The following is a 12,983-nucleotide window of genomic DNA, read 5'->3' as shown; positions in this document are numbered from 1 at the left end:
TGGCCGCATGTCCAAAACACGCGTTGAACCGTGTGCTGTGGCCAGTGCACCATACTGCATCTGCCTGTATATGTGCAAAAAAAAAAACTGAGAAGGAAAAGATCGTGTTTCCTAAATTGGCTGGTGTGAAGATATATTTTCAGACTTGTGCATGGATTGGAGGTTGTGGTGGACTTTCAGCAATTTAGACTAGTTTTCACATTTCTTCAATATAAAGGTAAGTTTATCTTGCTCCCAAGTACAGATGTGTGGCGTTCACTTACTTCCAGTGACCTACTTTGGGATTATAAAAAAAACTTGGCATAGATATTGGCTTTCTACTTCTTTGTAGTTGAGGTACTTGTATACATCAGTGCTAAAATACATATCTGTTCATGTAGCTAAACATTTTAGGGTTTTTTCTTAGTAAATAGATCCCAGAAAGATGCTACCATGGGTCAGATTATACAGCTATTTCTTCTGTTTTGTATTTGTGTAAAAAATGTACAGTATAGTCAGTCTTTGCAGATGAAATGGTTGCCTAGAACAGGGGTAGGCAACTCCTATCCTGGATTGCCAAAAATGAGTCTGGTTTTCAGGATACCCACAAAGAATGTGCATGAGGTATACTTATGTGCACAACTGTATGCAAATACCTCATGCATATTCAATATGGCTATCCTGAAAACCAGACCTGTTTGTGGTAATCAAGGACAGGTGTTGGCTAAGGCGGTGTTAGTACAGGAATGAGCTGTCTTTAGTATGTATGACAATGAACTGAGAACATTTTAAAACAGAATATTAGTTTTTGATTTGAAAGCAAATTAATCTCTATGTACTACAAGATTGTGGCATTGTTAAGGCATTACCAGATTTAAATGTTCTCACTTGTTTCTGGCTAGTGGCCACAAATTGTCATTTATCTAAGTTATGGTGGACAAAATGATTTTTCTATAGTTTCATTCAGACTTTTGTTCATGTCTGTTTTCTCTTCTACTGTCTCAGGCTTTTTGGGTGTGGTGGGGTTTTTTTGTTTTTTTTTTTTTTTCCCATTTCTCTGTATTTGAGACACCTGCAGGTGAGTTTTTTTTATTCTAGTCCTGTGTGAAGGTGACTAGATGGGCTGGCTTGATTTGTCTGGCAGTGCTGTGCACTGCAGGGTGTGTGGGGGGGGGGGGGGGCCACGAACCTTGGGTTCAGTTTGTGGGTCAGGTCTTCCCCCCCCCCCCCCCCAAGCTACTTGGGGAGACAGTGTTCACTCTTGGGGGATAGGGAGTTGCAGCCATTGTGCACTGGCTACACCTAATGGCTGGATTTAGTGCCCACGAATGCAGTGTTTTGGATGGAGACCTGGCTGAGCACTGTCACTACATTAATGGGTTAAGTGAATTACAAGAAGAGATATAAAATAGGAGAAAATTCCCAACTACTTGTGAATTAAGGCTCGTGCCACCAGATCTTAGCCTGGTTCCAGCTGAACTGGGAATCCAAAAGAAGAGGAAACTACCAGGCTCTAAAAAGGAAAACGAATGGATAAAAACTCACATGTAATAGGGTCTTCAAACTGGGTCAGAAAAAACATACAAGTTCTGCTTCATGCCTTCTGTATCACAAACAAAAGCTATGTATAGTGAGGGATCTTACACTGGCAAAATCTGACTGCTTTTTTTTTTTTTTTCTCCTGTAGAAATTCCTTCTGTCCAGGGATATCCATATGGGCAAAAGGTTTAACTTGGTCCAACAGCCTAAACATGCATGCTAACTACTTTTACTTAAAATAGGAACAGTGTAAATTTAATGTGAATTCTTGGAGGAACTTGATGCCAGATTAATGATTTTAATACAATTTTGATTACACTAGCTGACCCACATGGAAATTCCCCAGAGGCCCCTATGAATTGCCGCTTCAGTACAGTGAGGCTCCTATTTATTGCCTTTCCCCCCTCCAGCCCCAGTATAACCTGGCCTCAGCACAGCCAGCTCTAGCCTTCAGATAGCAGCCTCATTCTCTGAGGGCTAGGAGCTCTCTGCACAGAGTACACACACACAACCTCTTACCAACTGGTAGATAATTATACATATGAGAATTGGTACAGAAGCCTGGATAGAATCAAATATCGTAAAAGAAAGCTGCTTCTGCTAGGAGACTCAGAGGAACCAATTTGGGAGCACATTTTGATGGTAACATAAGTTAAATGCTTTCCAGGATCCTCCGCTAGTAGAAATGCAAGCCAAGTCATTGAAGAAGAAAGTAGGAACTTTGATATCAGTGTTTATCATCCATCTGGGGATCAATGACCTCAATAGAAATGGTATCCATGAAGTACAAAAAGGTTTCCAAAATGTAGGAAAGATGAGACACGCTGCAAGGGCTGTTGCCTTTTTGGAAGTAGTACCTGTTAATGGAAAGGGAAATGAGAAGTTATGCCATACAGATAACTTCAATTCCTGGCTCAAAACGTGGTATACAGAAAGTGGTTTTGGAAACATTGGAGGCTGGGGTCGTGCATGGAGCAGTAAAAGGCTATATGGTAAGGATGGCCTATACGTGTCTGTAGCAGGACGGAAGATGCTAAGTGAGAAATTCAGATCATATATTATCAGACATTTAAAAGAATCGGGGGGGGGGGGGGGCAGGAGATGGCCAATGAAATCAACATGTCACCCCTAAGCAATACAGGAAATGGGAGAGAGAATGCATTTTTTGCTTTTTTGAGTTGATTGTTATCTAGGAAGTGCAACAGATCAAGGGAGAAAAATTGGAAAGCTATGACTACAAACACTTGCAGTTTGGGCAATAAAATCCCAGACCTGCAGGCCCTAATGGTGGGGGTGGACTTGGACATTGTTGCTGGTGCATGGACTCTCATGATTGGGATATGGACATACCAAGCTATAACTTAAGGGAGGACAAAAGGGGAAGGAGTAGCTCTTTATGACAAAACAATATGCAAGGAATGTGGTGTGAAGCATTATGGGCCATTCTTTTAAAAATAAAATAAATAAAATCCATTTTTTACAGGAGTGGCTTTCAGGTCTCAGATTCATATGGTAGAACTAGACAGAGATCTGATCGAAGTCATCCAAAAGGTGGGAAAGAAGGGAGAAGTGTTTATTGCTGGACATTCTAATCTGCCGGACGTAGACTGGAGAATCCCTTCTGCAGAGTCTGCCAGAAGTAGAGAGAGAGTGGATGCCCTGCAAGGGACTCTTCTTCAAACAAATGTTAATGGAACCCCGTGAGGGAAGAAGTTATACTCGACCTGGTGCTCACTAACTGGGATAATGTCTCTAATGTCCTGGTGGGTGCCCACCTTAGCACCAGTGATCAACAGATGGTATGGGTTGATATTGCAAATAGGATACAGCCACATGAAGACCAGAGTTTTGAGTTTCAAAAATACAGACTCTGTCGAAATGAGGACATACCTGGAGGTAGAACTAGAAGACTGGGAGAAAAATGAGAGGTTGAATAATAGTGGGTCAAGCTAAAAGGAGCAATTACAAAGGCAACAAATCTATGTGATTAGAAAAGTAAACAAAAGTAGGAGAAATAAGAAAATGATCTGGTTTTCAAAGGAGATGGCTGATTAAAAGCAAAAAGAACAATGTTCAAGAAATATAAAGGAACACCAGGCATGAATATCTGGTGACACTGAAGGAGACGAAAAATCAAGAAAACAAAGTCAGGTGGAAGAAAGGATTGCCAAAGAGGTAAAGCGAGGTGACAACATTTTTCATATATATCAGAGAAAGGAGAGAGGTCTGAACTGGTATAGTGACATTGAAAGGTGACAAAGATCAGTGTGTGGCGTGAGATGAAGAAATGGCTGAAATATTAAACAAATACTTCATTTCGGTGTTCACAAGTGAAGACTACCCTGGAGAAGGATCATCGCTAGTTATCAAGACTGTGGATGGGGGTGGAGTAGATGAAACTCCGCTTACAGAAGAGAATGTATGGGAAGAGCTAGGAAAACTGAAAGTGGACAGGGCCATGGGGCCGGATGAGGTACATCCTAGGATACTGAGGGAGCTCAGATTTACTGGTGGGTCCGCTGAAGGACCTGTTCAATAGAGCCCTGGAAACAGGAATGGTGCCACAAGATTGGAGAAGAGCGATGGTGGTCCTGCTTCACAAGAGTGGGAGCAGAGAGGAGGTGGGGAAACTACAGGCTGGTTAGCCTCACATCGGTGGTAGGAAAATTAATGGAGACTCTACTGAAAAGAGAGGATAGGATAGTGAACTATCTACAATTCAGTGGGTTGCTCAACCCGAGGCAGCATGGATTCAACAGGGGAAGGTCCTGTCAACAAATCAGATTTTTTTTTTTTGATTAGGTGACTAGAGAATTGGATCAGGGAAGAGCGCTTGATGTGATTTATGTGGATTTTAGTAAATACTTTGATACGGTCCCACAAGGCTTGTGAACAAAATGAGAAGCTTGGGAGTGGGTGCAAAGGTAGTAGTGTGGATTGCAAACTGCTTGACTGACAGACAGCATATAATGGTAAATGGAACCTACTCTGGATTGCCACAGGGATCTATTTTGGGACTGGTTCTGTTCACTATCTTTGAGTGACCTGGCAAAAGGGATAGAATGTAAAGTTTTTTTGTCTATTTGTGGATAAGATCTGCAACAGAATGAGCACTTCTGAAGTAGAGAGAATGAAAAGTGATTTAAAAAAACTTGAAGCATGGTCGAAGATTTGGCAGCTAGGATTCAATCCAAGAACTGCAGAATCATGCATCTGAGGTGTGGCAGTCCAAAAGAGCTTTATGTGATGGGTGGTGAGACTAATGTGCACGGACTGGGAGAGGGACCTTGATGTGATAGCTAAAGCCAGAAGAATGCTGGGCTGCATAGAGAGTAATAACCAGTAAGAAAAAGAGGCGCTAATGCCCTTTGTAGAGGTCCTTGGTGAGGCCTCACCTGGAATTCTGCATTCAGTACTGGCTCCTGTATCTCAAACAGGATAAGGACAGGATAGAGGCGGTCCAAAGAAGAGCAACCAACATAGTGAAGGTTCAGCATTTCAAGACTTACGAGGAGAGGCTGAAGGATCTGAATATGTACACCCTGGAAGAAAGGAGGTGCAAGGGAGATATGATATAGACCTTCAGATATCTGAAAAGTTTTAATGATGCACAATCAACAAACCTTTTTCATTGGAAAGAAATCCAGTAGAACTATGGGTCATGAAACGAAATTCCAGGAAGGACGATGCAGAACCAATGTCAGGAACTATTTCTTCACGGAGAGGGTGGTGGATGCTTGGAGTGCCCTTCCAGAGGAGGTAGTGAAGATGAAAACAGTGAAGGAATAAACACTCTGGATCCCTAAAAGCTAGAAAATGGAAATGAAGAATACATAAAGCCTTGATACTGTTAATGTAACTCCATCATGCTTCAATGGTAGTGAGAAAATGGGAATTGGATTCAGACAGCAACCAATGAGGGCCCTGAAGTTTACGGTTTGGGGAACAAATAAACATGGGGTAACTAGCTGATGCGGAGCTTACTACCCTTAATCACTAAGCTTGATACTTTTGATGCAACTCCAACATTGCTCTCTGCTTTCATGGCAACAGTTAAGGGAAATCGGCGGACCCTGACTTTTTTTTTTATGGTCTGGTAAAAAACTGATAAGCATGGGGTAACCTGAACAGTGCAGCAGATACTAGCATAAGCTTGCTGGGCAGACTGGGTGGATCATTTGTTCCTTTTCTGCCATTGATTCATTAAGGTGAAAAGCTGTTACTACTTTTAACATAGAAACAATCACCCTTCCAACTTTCTTTTCAAAACCACATCGGAATGAGTGAGAAAACATTACACATCTTAGATTATAGTATGCTAGAGCTCTCTTACAAAGAACGCAGAGCCACAGCAGTTTGTCTCCTATGACCCTATTAAACCGGGAGGACTCTATCTAATTGAATAAAAAGTTGCATTTGATACTGTTCTAGCAAAACCTCCCTACCTCTCTAACAGGCCGATTCAGTAAAGACCACGGGAGAGCGGACGAACGGCTACTCTCCGGTGCGCACGATACAGTATGCAAATTAGGTGGTGCGGTAGAAACAGGCAAAAGGAGGCGCTAGGGACACTAGCGCGTCCAGCGGCTGTCAATGGGTTTGACAGCCGACGCTCAATTTTGCCGGCGTTGGTTCTCGAGCCCGCTGACAGCCACGGGCTCGGAAACCGGACGCTGGCAAAATTGAGCATCCTGTTTTCGGCCCATTTAAAAAATTTTTTCTTCCTTTTTTTTTTTTCTTTTTTTACCCTTCGGGACCTCCGACTTTAAATCGCCATGATATGAAGTTAGAGGGTGCACAGAAAAGCAGTTTTTACTGCTTTTCTGTGCACTTTCCTGGTACCGGCAGAAACTAGCGCCTACCTTTTGGGTAGGTGCTAATTTCTTAAAGTAAAATGTACGGCTTGGCTACACATTTTACTTTCTGTATCGCGGGGAATACCTAATATGGCCCTCAACATGCATTTGCATGTTGAGGGCGCTATTAGGTGCCGCAGGTTGGACGCGTGTTTTCCGCCCCTTACTGAATAAGGGGTAAGGGAAAACGCGCGTCCAAGAGCAGGTTAACAGTGCGCTCCGTCGGAGCGCACTGTACTGTATAGGCCTGTAAAGGATGGTCAAAGCGCATAAAGTACGATCCACAGCATCTTCCTAGGCACATTGAAGAATGTGCTTATTGTGAATATTTGCAAAGCAGCTACTTGGTGGTTTAGCTCACTATTGTCTAGACAAACTATTAGACTCCTACAGTGCAGTAGGCAGAGTGGTAAGTTCTCTAGAACACTCCTAGAGACTACTACTGAAGTGAATGAGTTGCATTAAAAAAAAAAAAAAAAAGACAAACATTATTTAAAAACTTTTCTATACCGTCATTTAGTAGTATACCATCACAACGGTTTTCAGATAGGCACATAAGTCTGGTTAGGATTATAAATTAGCTAGTAGGTGCCAATAAAGTTTCGGTTACATGATTCAAATAATATACACTATTTGGATTGTGGATTGGAAATTCCATTTATATGAATAATAGGATATCCATATATGAGAATACTGTACTCAAATTAATCTTTAGGTATGAGAAAAAATAATAAAGGAGGGATAACTGCTATTTGTTGACTTTTAACAGTGTGCCGGTGTTCTCTTTCTTGTCCGCTAGTATTCTTTACTCCCCACTCTCTTTGTGAAAAGCTTTTTTGAAGAGCCATGTTTTTAAACTTCTTTTTAAAGAGTTTTAGATCTTTCATCAGTCTTATTTAGAGTGGTAGTGTGTTCCATAATATTGGACCGGCTAGGGATAGTGCTCTCTCTCTTACTTGCATCAGTTTTGCTGTCTTTACAGAGGGAATGGCTAGTAGAGCTTTATTGGCTGATCTTAGATTTCTCTGGGGGACATGTAGTCATAGTGCAGTGTTTAGCCAGTCAGTATTTTCCTCATAGATTAGTTTGTGGATTGTGCATAGTGTTTTAAATTGCACTCTTTGTTCAATTGGCAGCCAGTGTAATTCAGCGAGTGTTTGAGTGATGTGATCTCTTCTGCTTTTTCCAGTTAGAATTCTGGCTGCAGAGTTCTGTAAGATTTGTAGTGGTCTTAGTGTTGTATATGGTAATCCAAGGAAGAGTGTGTTACAATAAGCAAGGAACAGCATGCTACCCTGTACAACATGAGGCAACCCTTAGCTTGGGATTCCCCCCAGAAAACACGGCTAATGCAGTCTGCTTATGGACAGAAAAAAAGCAAGTTTGCTTACTGTAAATGGTGTTTTCCCATAGATAGTAGAATGGATTAGCCCACCTACCTGGCAGTCTTTTAAGCTAAGTATAGCCTTTGATAACAACTTGGAAGTTTGAGCGGGAATCGCTCTCAATGAGCAGAGTGTCACAGCAGTGCTACTTGGCAAACACTCCGAACTGCGCCGTCAGGATGACGTCTCCCAAGAAAGCATGACCCATCCATCCTATCTACAGAAGATACTGTTTACAGTAAAACTTGATTTTACTGCTGTCTGTGCACATACACTTTTTTTTTTGTGTGTGTGTGCTTAAATCCTCCTTAAATCATAAGTAAATTGCTCACATAAATGGGAGTAAAGATGCACTCAGCCTGGTGTCCATGGTTAAATCATCCCTAAATTTTGTTTTGGTGGTAAATGAGGCGCTTTTCTCTAACCAGTGTTTGAAGTATTGCTCTAAGAAGTTCTTATACACTTCAAAATGGAAGAGCATAAAAGTTTGCTTGTAAAGTGAGATTGGCTTCAACATAACTTCTAGTTGATTTTGTTTTCATCAGACATGACTTGACCTGTTTCTGCTCCCACCAAGTGCTCTCTGAGGTTTGTAAGCCATGCTCATTATTCTACTAACAGCATAATGAAGTACCTCTAGTCTTCTGTTTGTTTTTTGGGTTGGTTGTTTTTTTTTATATAATATAAACAGAGTTGAAGACTTGGTTTTTTTTTCTTTTAGCAGGCAATGGTCTTCACATTGCTTCCAGTCAAAGACCAACTGGCCTATCCAGTCTGCCCTGTCCTTCCTGTTCACATTATAAGGATGGACAGCTGCTACCCATAGTGTAATTTCTTGGAAGAGTTCCCCTTATCTATGAAAAGTTTCGGTCATCTCGCTCATTTCTACTCTTGTACATGTCCATCCACGAAGCTTGGTGGTAATCTAAATGGCTACCAGAACCAGCATGGCCATTGGCCAAAACATCTGATCTCCTGCTTAGTCTTCCAGACAGAGCTGAATGTGTGGCTGTCTACTCTTCCTCTAGGATTACTAATATCACATTACTCACTTTCGGGCCGATACAGTAAAAATCGATTCAGTAAGTTAATTTACTTAAATTAGGGCCCGTGGTAAAAAGAGGCACTAGGGACACTAACGCGTCCCTAGTGCCTCTTTTTGGACAGGAGCAGCGGCTGTCAGCGAGTTTGACAGCAGACACTCAATTTTGCCTGCGTCTGTTCTCAAACCTGCTGACAGCCACGGGTTCGGAAATAGGACGCTGGCAAAATTGAGCGTCCGGTTTTCAACCCGCGGGCCCACTTAAAATTATTTATTTTTTTTAATTTAACTTTTTTTAACTTTTGGGACCTCTGACTTAATATCGCCATGATATTAAGTCGGAGGGTGCACAGAAAAGCAGTACTGCTTTTCTGTGCACCCTCCGACTTAATATCATGGTGATATTAAGTCTCGGGGGGGGGGGGGGGGGGGGATGCGCGTTTTCGGTGCGCTATTACCCCTTACTGAATAAGGGGTAAATCTAGCGCGTCAAACGCGCGTCCAAATGCCGGTTAACAGTGCGCTCCACTGGAGCGCACTGTACTGCATCAGCCTGTTTGTCATTCATTCTGGCAATCCAAAAATAGTTGTTGAATTAAGTTTAAGAAGAGAACCTGGAGAGTGGTGGGGTTTGGTTTTGTTGTTGGGGGGGGGGGGGGGGGGGGGGGGTTAATAGCAGGGCCACACTGCTAGCTGTCTGCAGCAAGGATTGGGGAGGAGGAGGGGACCCCCTTGGAGCTCTTCGAGAGGGTCATCCTTAATAGAATTTCAGTAAATATCAGAGGTTGTGTGTTTCTGTTATTTCAGTACTAAAATATGCACAACCATTAAACTGTTTTCAGCCATATAATGTATTTTTTTTTATGATGTAACACAGTAAACATATAACTTTGCCTGCTGCTTCCTCAGTTTTAAAATTAAAGTTTGCTCACTCCAGTGTAAATCTGTTCAATTTTTGCAAATAAGAATCCTCTGTGTTTAATCCAAGCCTTCTTAGTCTGTTGCTTCCAGAAAGTATAACTTTTTTATTTGTGGTAAAATTTATACTATCAAATATTTCTTGAATTGTTAGGCACATTGTATTATGCAGACTTTATTTGTGTCCGTATGTTTGTTTTTTTAAATTGCTGTGCCTTTTAATCTGCATCTCTGGATCAGTTTTCAGGACTGGTTATGTGACTCATTCACTCTTTTATATAAGTATTGTCTTCAGGTAAACCTGAGATTTGCACTTCAAGGTACTGAAATACTTTCAAAACCACATCCACTGAAAACCCAGTAGGTTATTATGGGACTTCCTATATGAGCATTTTTCCCATAGACAAAGAAGCTTATATAACAAAACAAGGGGGGGGGGGAGAGGTGTGCTAAAATTTTAGTGCACTTTTTCCTTGCATGTTAAATGAGTAACGCCTAATGCAGTAAAACAGTATGCAAATGCATTGGGAGTTAAAAAGAAAAAAGAGCACTAAGACAATGTGCCAAACTAGGAGTAAAAAGGTATGCTAAGCTTCGCACACGTATTTACATTGATCAGCGAGCCAAAAACAGGAGAAATGTTAAAAGTGCACTGTGGTGCATTTTTATTTTATTTTTAAGTGCTCTGCTCCAGCCTGGGACTCCTGGAGCAGGGACACTGCCTCCAAACCAAAGAGTACCCAATGGCTATCTCTCTCTTTCTCTACACCCCTCAATCCATAAGCTTACCTCCCCCTCCCCATATCTACTTTAGACTCTGTCTCTGTCTCATGACTCCTGAGGGGTCCTAGTGCTCAGTTAGCTTTTTTTTTTTTTTTCTTTAAAACTTGGAATTTTAACTCCTGGGTCAGAAATGGACATGTGGTCCGCCTGAGTCTAGGCCCCTTGTACCCAGGATCTCCAGGTCTGGGACCATGCTGGCATAACACTATAGACTAAACACTAGCTCCAGGAATGTGGGTTAACCTTATCCTATCTCCGACACAGGCGTTAGATTTCCAAACATGAAAAACTAAATATTTAGGGCTTTAAAGCACTTCCCTGCACTTAATCATTTAAATTTAAAGTGAGAATAAGGGTTAACAAAAAATGTGATATCCTTTTTATTGGACTAACATTTTAATACACTTCTTGATTAGCATTTGGGAACTCATACTAATCATAAGTTCAATGATGGAGTAATCAAAGGAAAATTTAAAAAAACCTCCAGGAACATTTAAAATGAGCTCAAATGATCAGATACTTCAGAATAGACCTGGTCGACTTATCTCATTATGAGCCATAAACTTCTATTGCCTGTCACATTCTAATCACCCAACAGACACCCCCTCTCCTCCCTTCACACTGTTGTTGGCGTGCCTTTTTATGATTCACTTATTTTCTGTAAATGTCATCTTTTGGTCATTCTAGTCTGACCTGAGGAAGAGGATCAGCTTTGGAAAGGCAGTCAAATTAAATTAGTCCAATAAAAAGGGATCACCTTTTCATTTTTTTTTTTTTTTTAATTTATTTAGTCCACACGAATGTTAATATAAAGTGGTGTCCGCGCTATTTTATCTTTAAATGGGATTTGCATGCAGATGTGCTAAAGTTGAGCACACCTTTTTTTTTTTAACACTCATTTTACCATCTTTTGTGTGCTGTAAACCACTAGGTCCATATTTAAAGGAGTTTACCTAGCCAAGATGCATCTTAGCTTGACATACCTCAGGGGTATTTTGAAATTCTGGCCTGTTGACTACCCCTGAATTATTTAGTACTTAGCAAACTAATTACTTAAGCCATCTAAGTCACGGGCGGGCAGAGTAAAGTTTTAGCTGGAAAATGCTAATATTCAGTGTTATCTAGCAAGTCATCTGGGTAACTTTAGGACTACCTCTGAGCAGTCCTGAAGTTAGTAGAAAATCTGGTATAATTTAGCCAGATAAGTGTATCCAGCTGAGGTAGCTGAATATGGACCTCCTTTATTAAATTGAGTGCAGTTTTAATACCTTTAAAATGTGAATGAAAAGGTGTGTGCTATGCTTAGTGCACCTTAGAACATTGGCCTCCAAAACTGGGGAGAAAAACCCTTTAATACATCGCACTCGTTATCAATTCAAAACCTTTTTTAGAAATAACTCCTGCTGTACCAGATTCGCTGCTTGAATAGTACTCACCCACAGTTTAGATAACACATTGAAAAACTTGTCTTATTCTGTTTCGTGAAAATGGTATAATCCAGGATGTTTCAGGAAAATGGGGGCAGGAGGAGGACTGGCATTGCAGAGCTATCTTGAAACTGGATAACATACATGTTTTAAGTCCTGTATCTTCTTCTTATTTCAGCTGGACTTGGAAGGCAGGCTAGGGTCTCTGCATGCTGTGGATAACATGATAGTGGTCCTGACCCACCCCAAACCAGAACCTTTTTGGTACTCTTATTATGATTGGGGCTTTGTTTCAAAATTCCCCCATCTTACCTTTCCATGGGTGTAGTTAAACTAATATAATGGGTATTATGGGATAACTTCCTGAAGGGGTTTGTAAGTCCATGTGCCTTTCGAAATAAGACAGGGGCATTCTTGTTTGTTTTTGATTGGCTGAGTTGCCTCGTGACGTCCATCTTGTTGGGATCTGGAGGATATATGAAGGTAGTCACCCCCCCCCCCCCCACACACACACACTTTTGGTATTTTTCAAACTTTGTCAGGGGCTCTTTCAGTTTTCCCCTCTTACCTTCCCTCCCGCCCATTTTAATTTTTTCCTCTGTTGGTTATGGTTGGATAACTTCTGTTGCGATGTCTGTCATAGTTGGTGGGTAACCTGAGCCTGGATTGATTTTAATGGATATGGTAAGGCGAAGAAGTATTTTTTTGGGCAAGGCGAAATGGGGTTTTAAAATCCCGGAATTGACATGGAAGCGGGCTCGCCGGCCACGTCAAAGTGTGTGTTTGTGTTTTGTTTTGTGTTTTCCCTGCTGGGTCATGGCTGGGCAGGAGTGAGGAGGCAGAAGTGGTTCAGCTGGTGGGTGGCAGAGCACTTCAAAGCTGGGCCTGATCTATTATGGCTGAAGATGTGATAATGTTGTGATAAACTGTAACTGGGCTCAGATTTATGGGTTCAATTATCAATAAGCTGTGGCCATATTTAACCCAAGCTAATATCTGATCACTTTTTATAATGAGTAAGAGGTTTGGGAGAGGGCCGGTGATCCTAACTTAG

The 12,983-nt window shown here is 41.4% G+C and overlaps 1 protein-coding gene across 1 annotated transcript in view; it reads left to right on the top strand.

Moving 5' to 3' along the window:
* The window catches only part of NAMPT (nicotinamide phosphoribosyltransferase), an 86,392-nt gene that overhangs the window by 14,084 nt on the left and 59,325 nt on the right, over window positions 1-12,983 (top strand). The window lies entirely within an intron of this gene.

This window comes from Rhinatrema bivittatum, chromosome 9 (assembly GCF_901001135.1).
Source record: "Rhinatrema bivittatum chromosome 9, aRhiBiv1.1, whole genome shotgun sequence".
NCBI lineage: Eukaryota > Metazoa > Chordata > Amphibia > Gymnophiona > Rhinatrematidae > Rhinatrema > Rhinatrema bivittatum.
The sequence above is the reverse complement of the archived record's forward strand: the minus strand, read 5'-3'. Positions and strand labels throughout refer to the sequence as shown.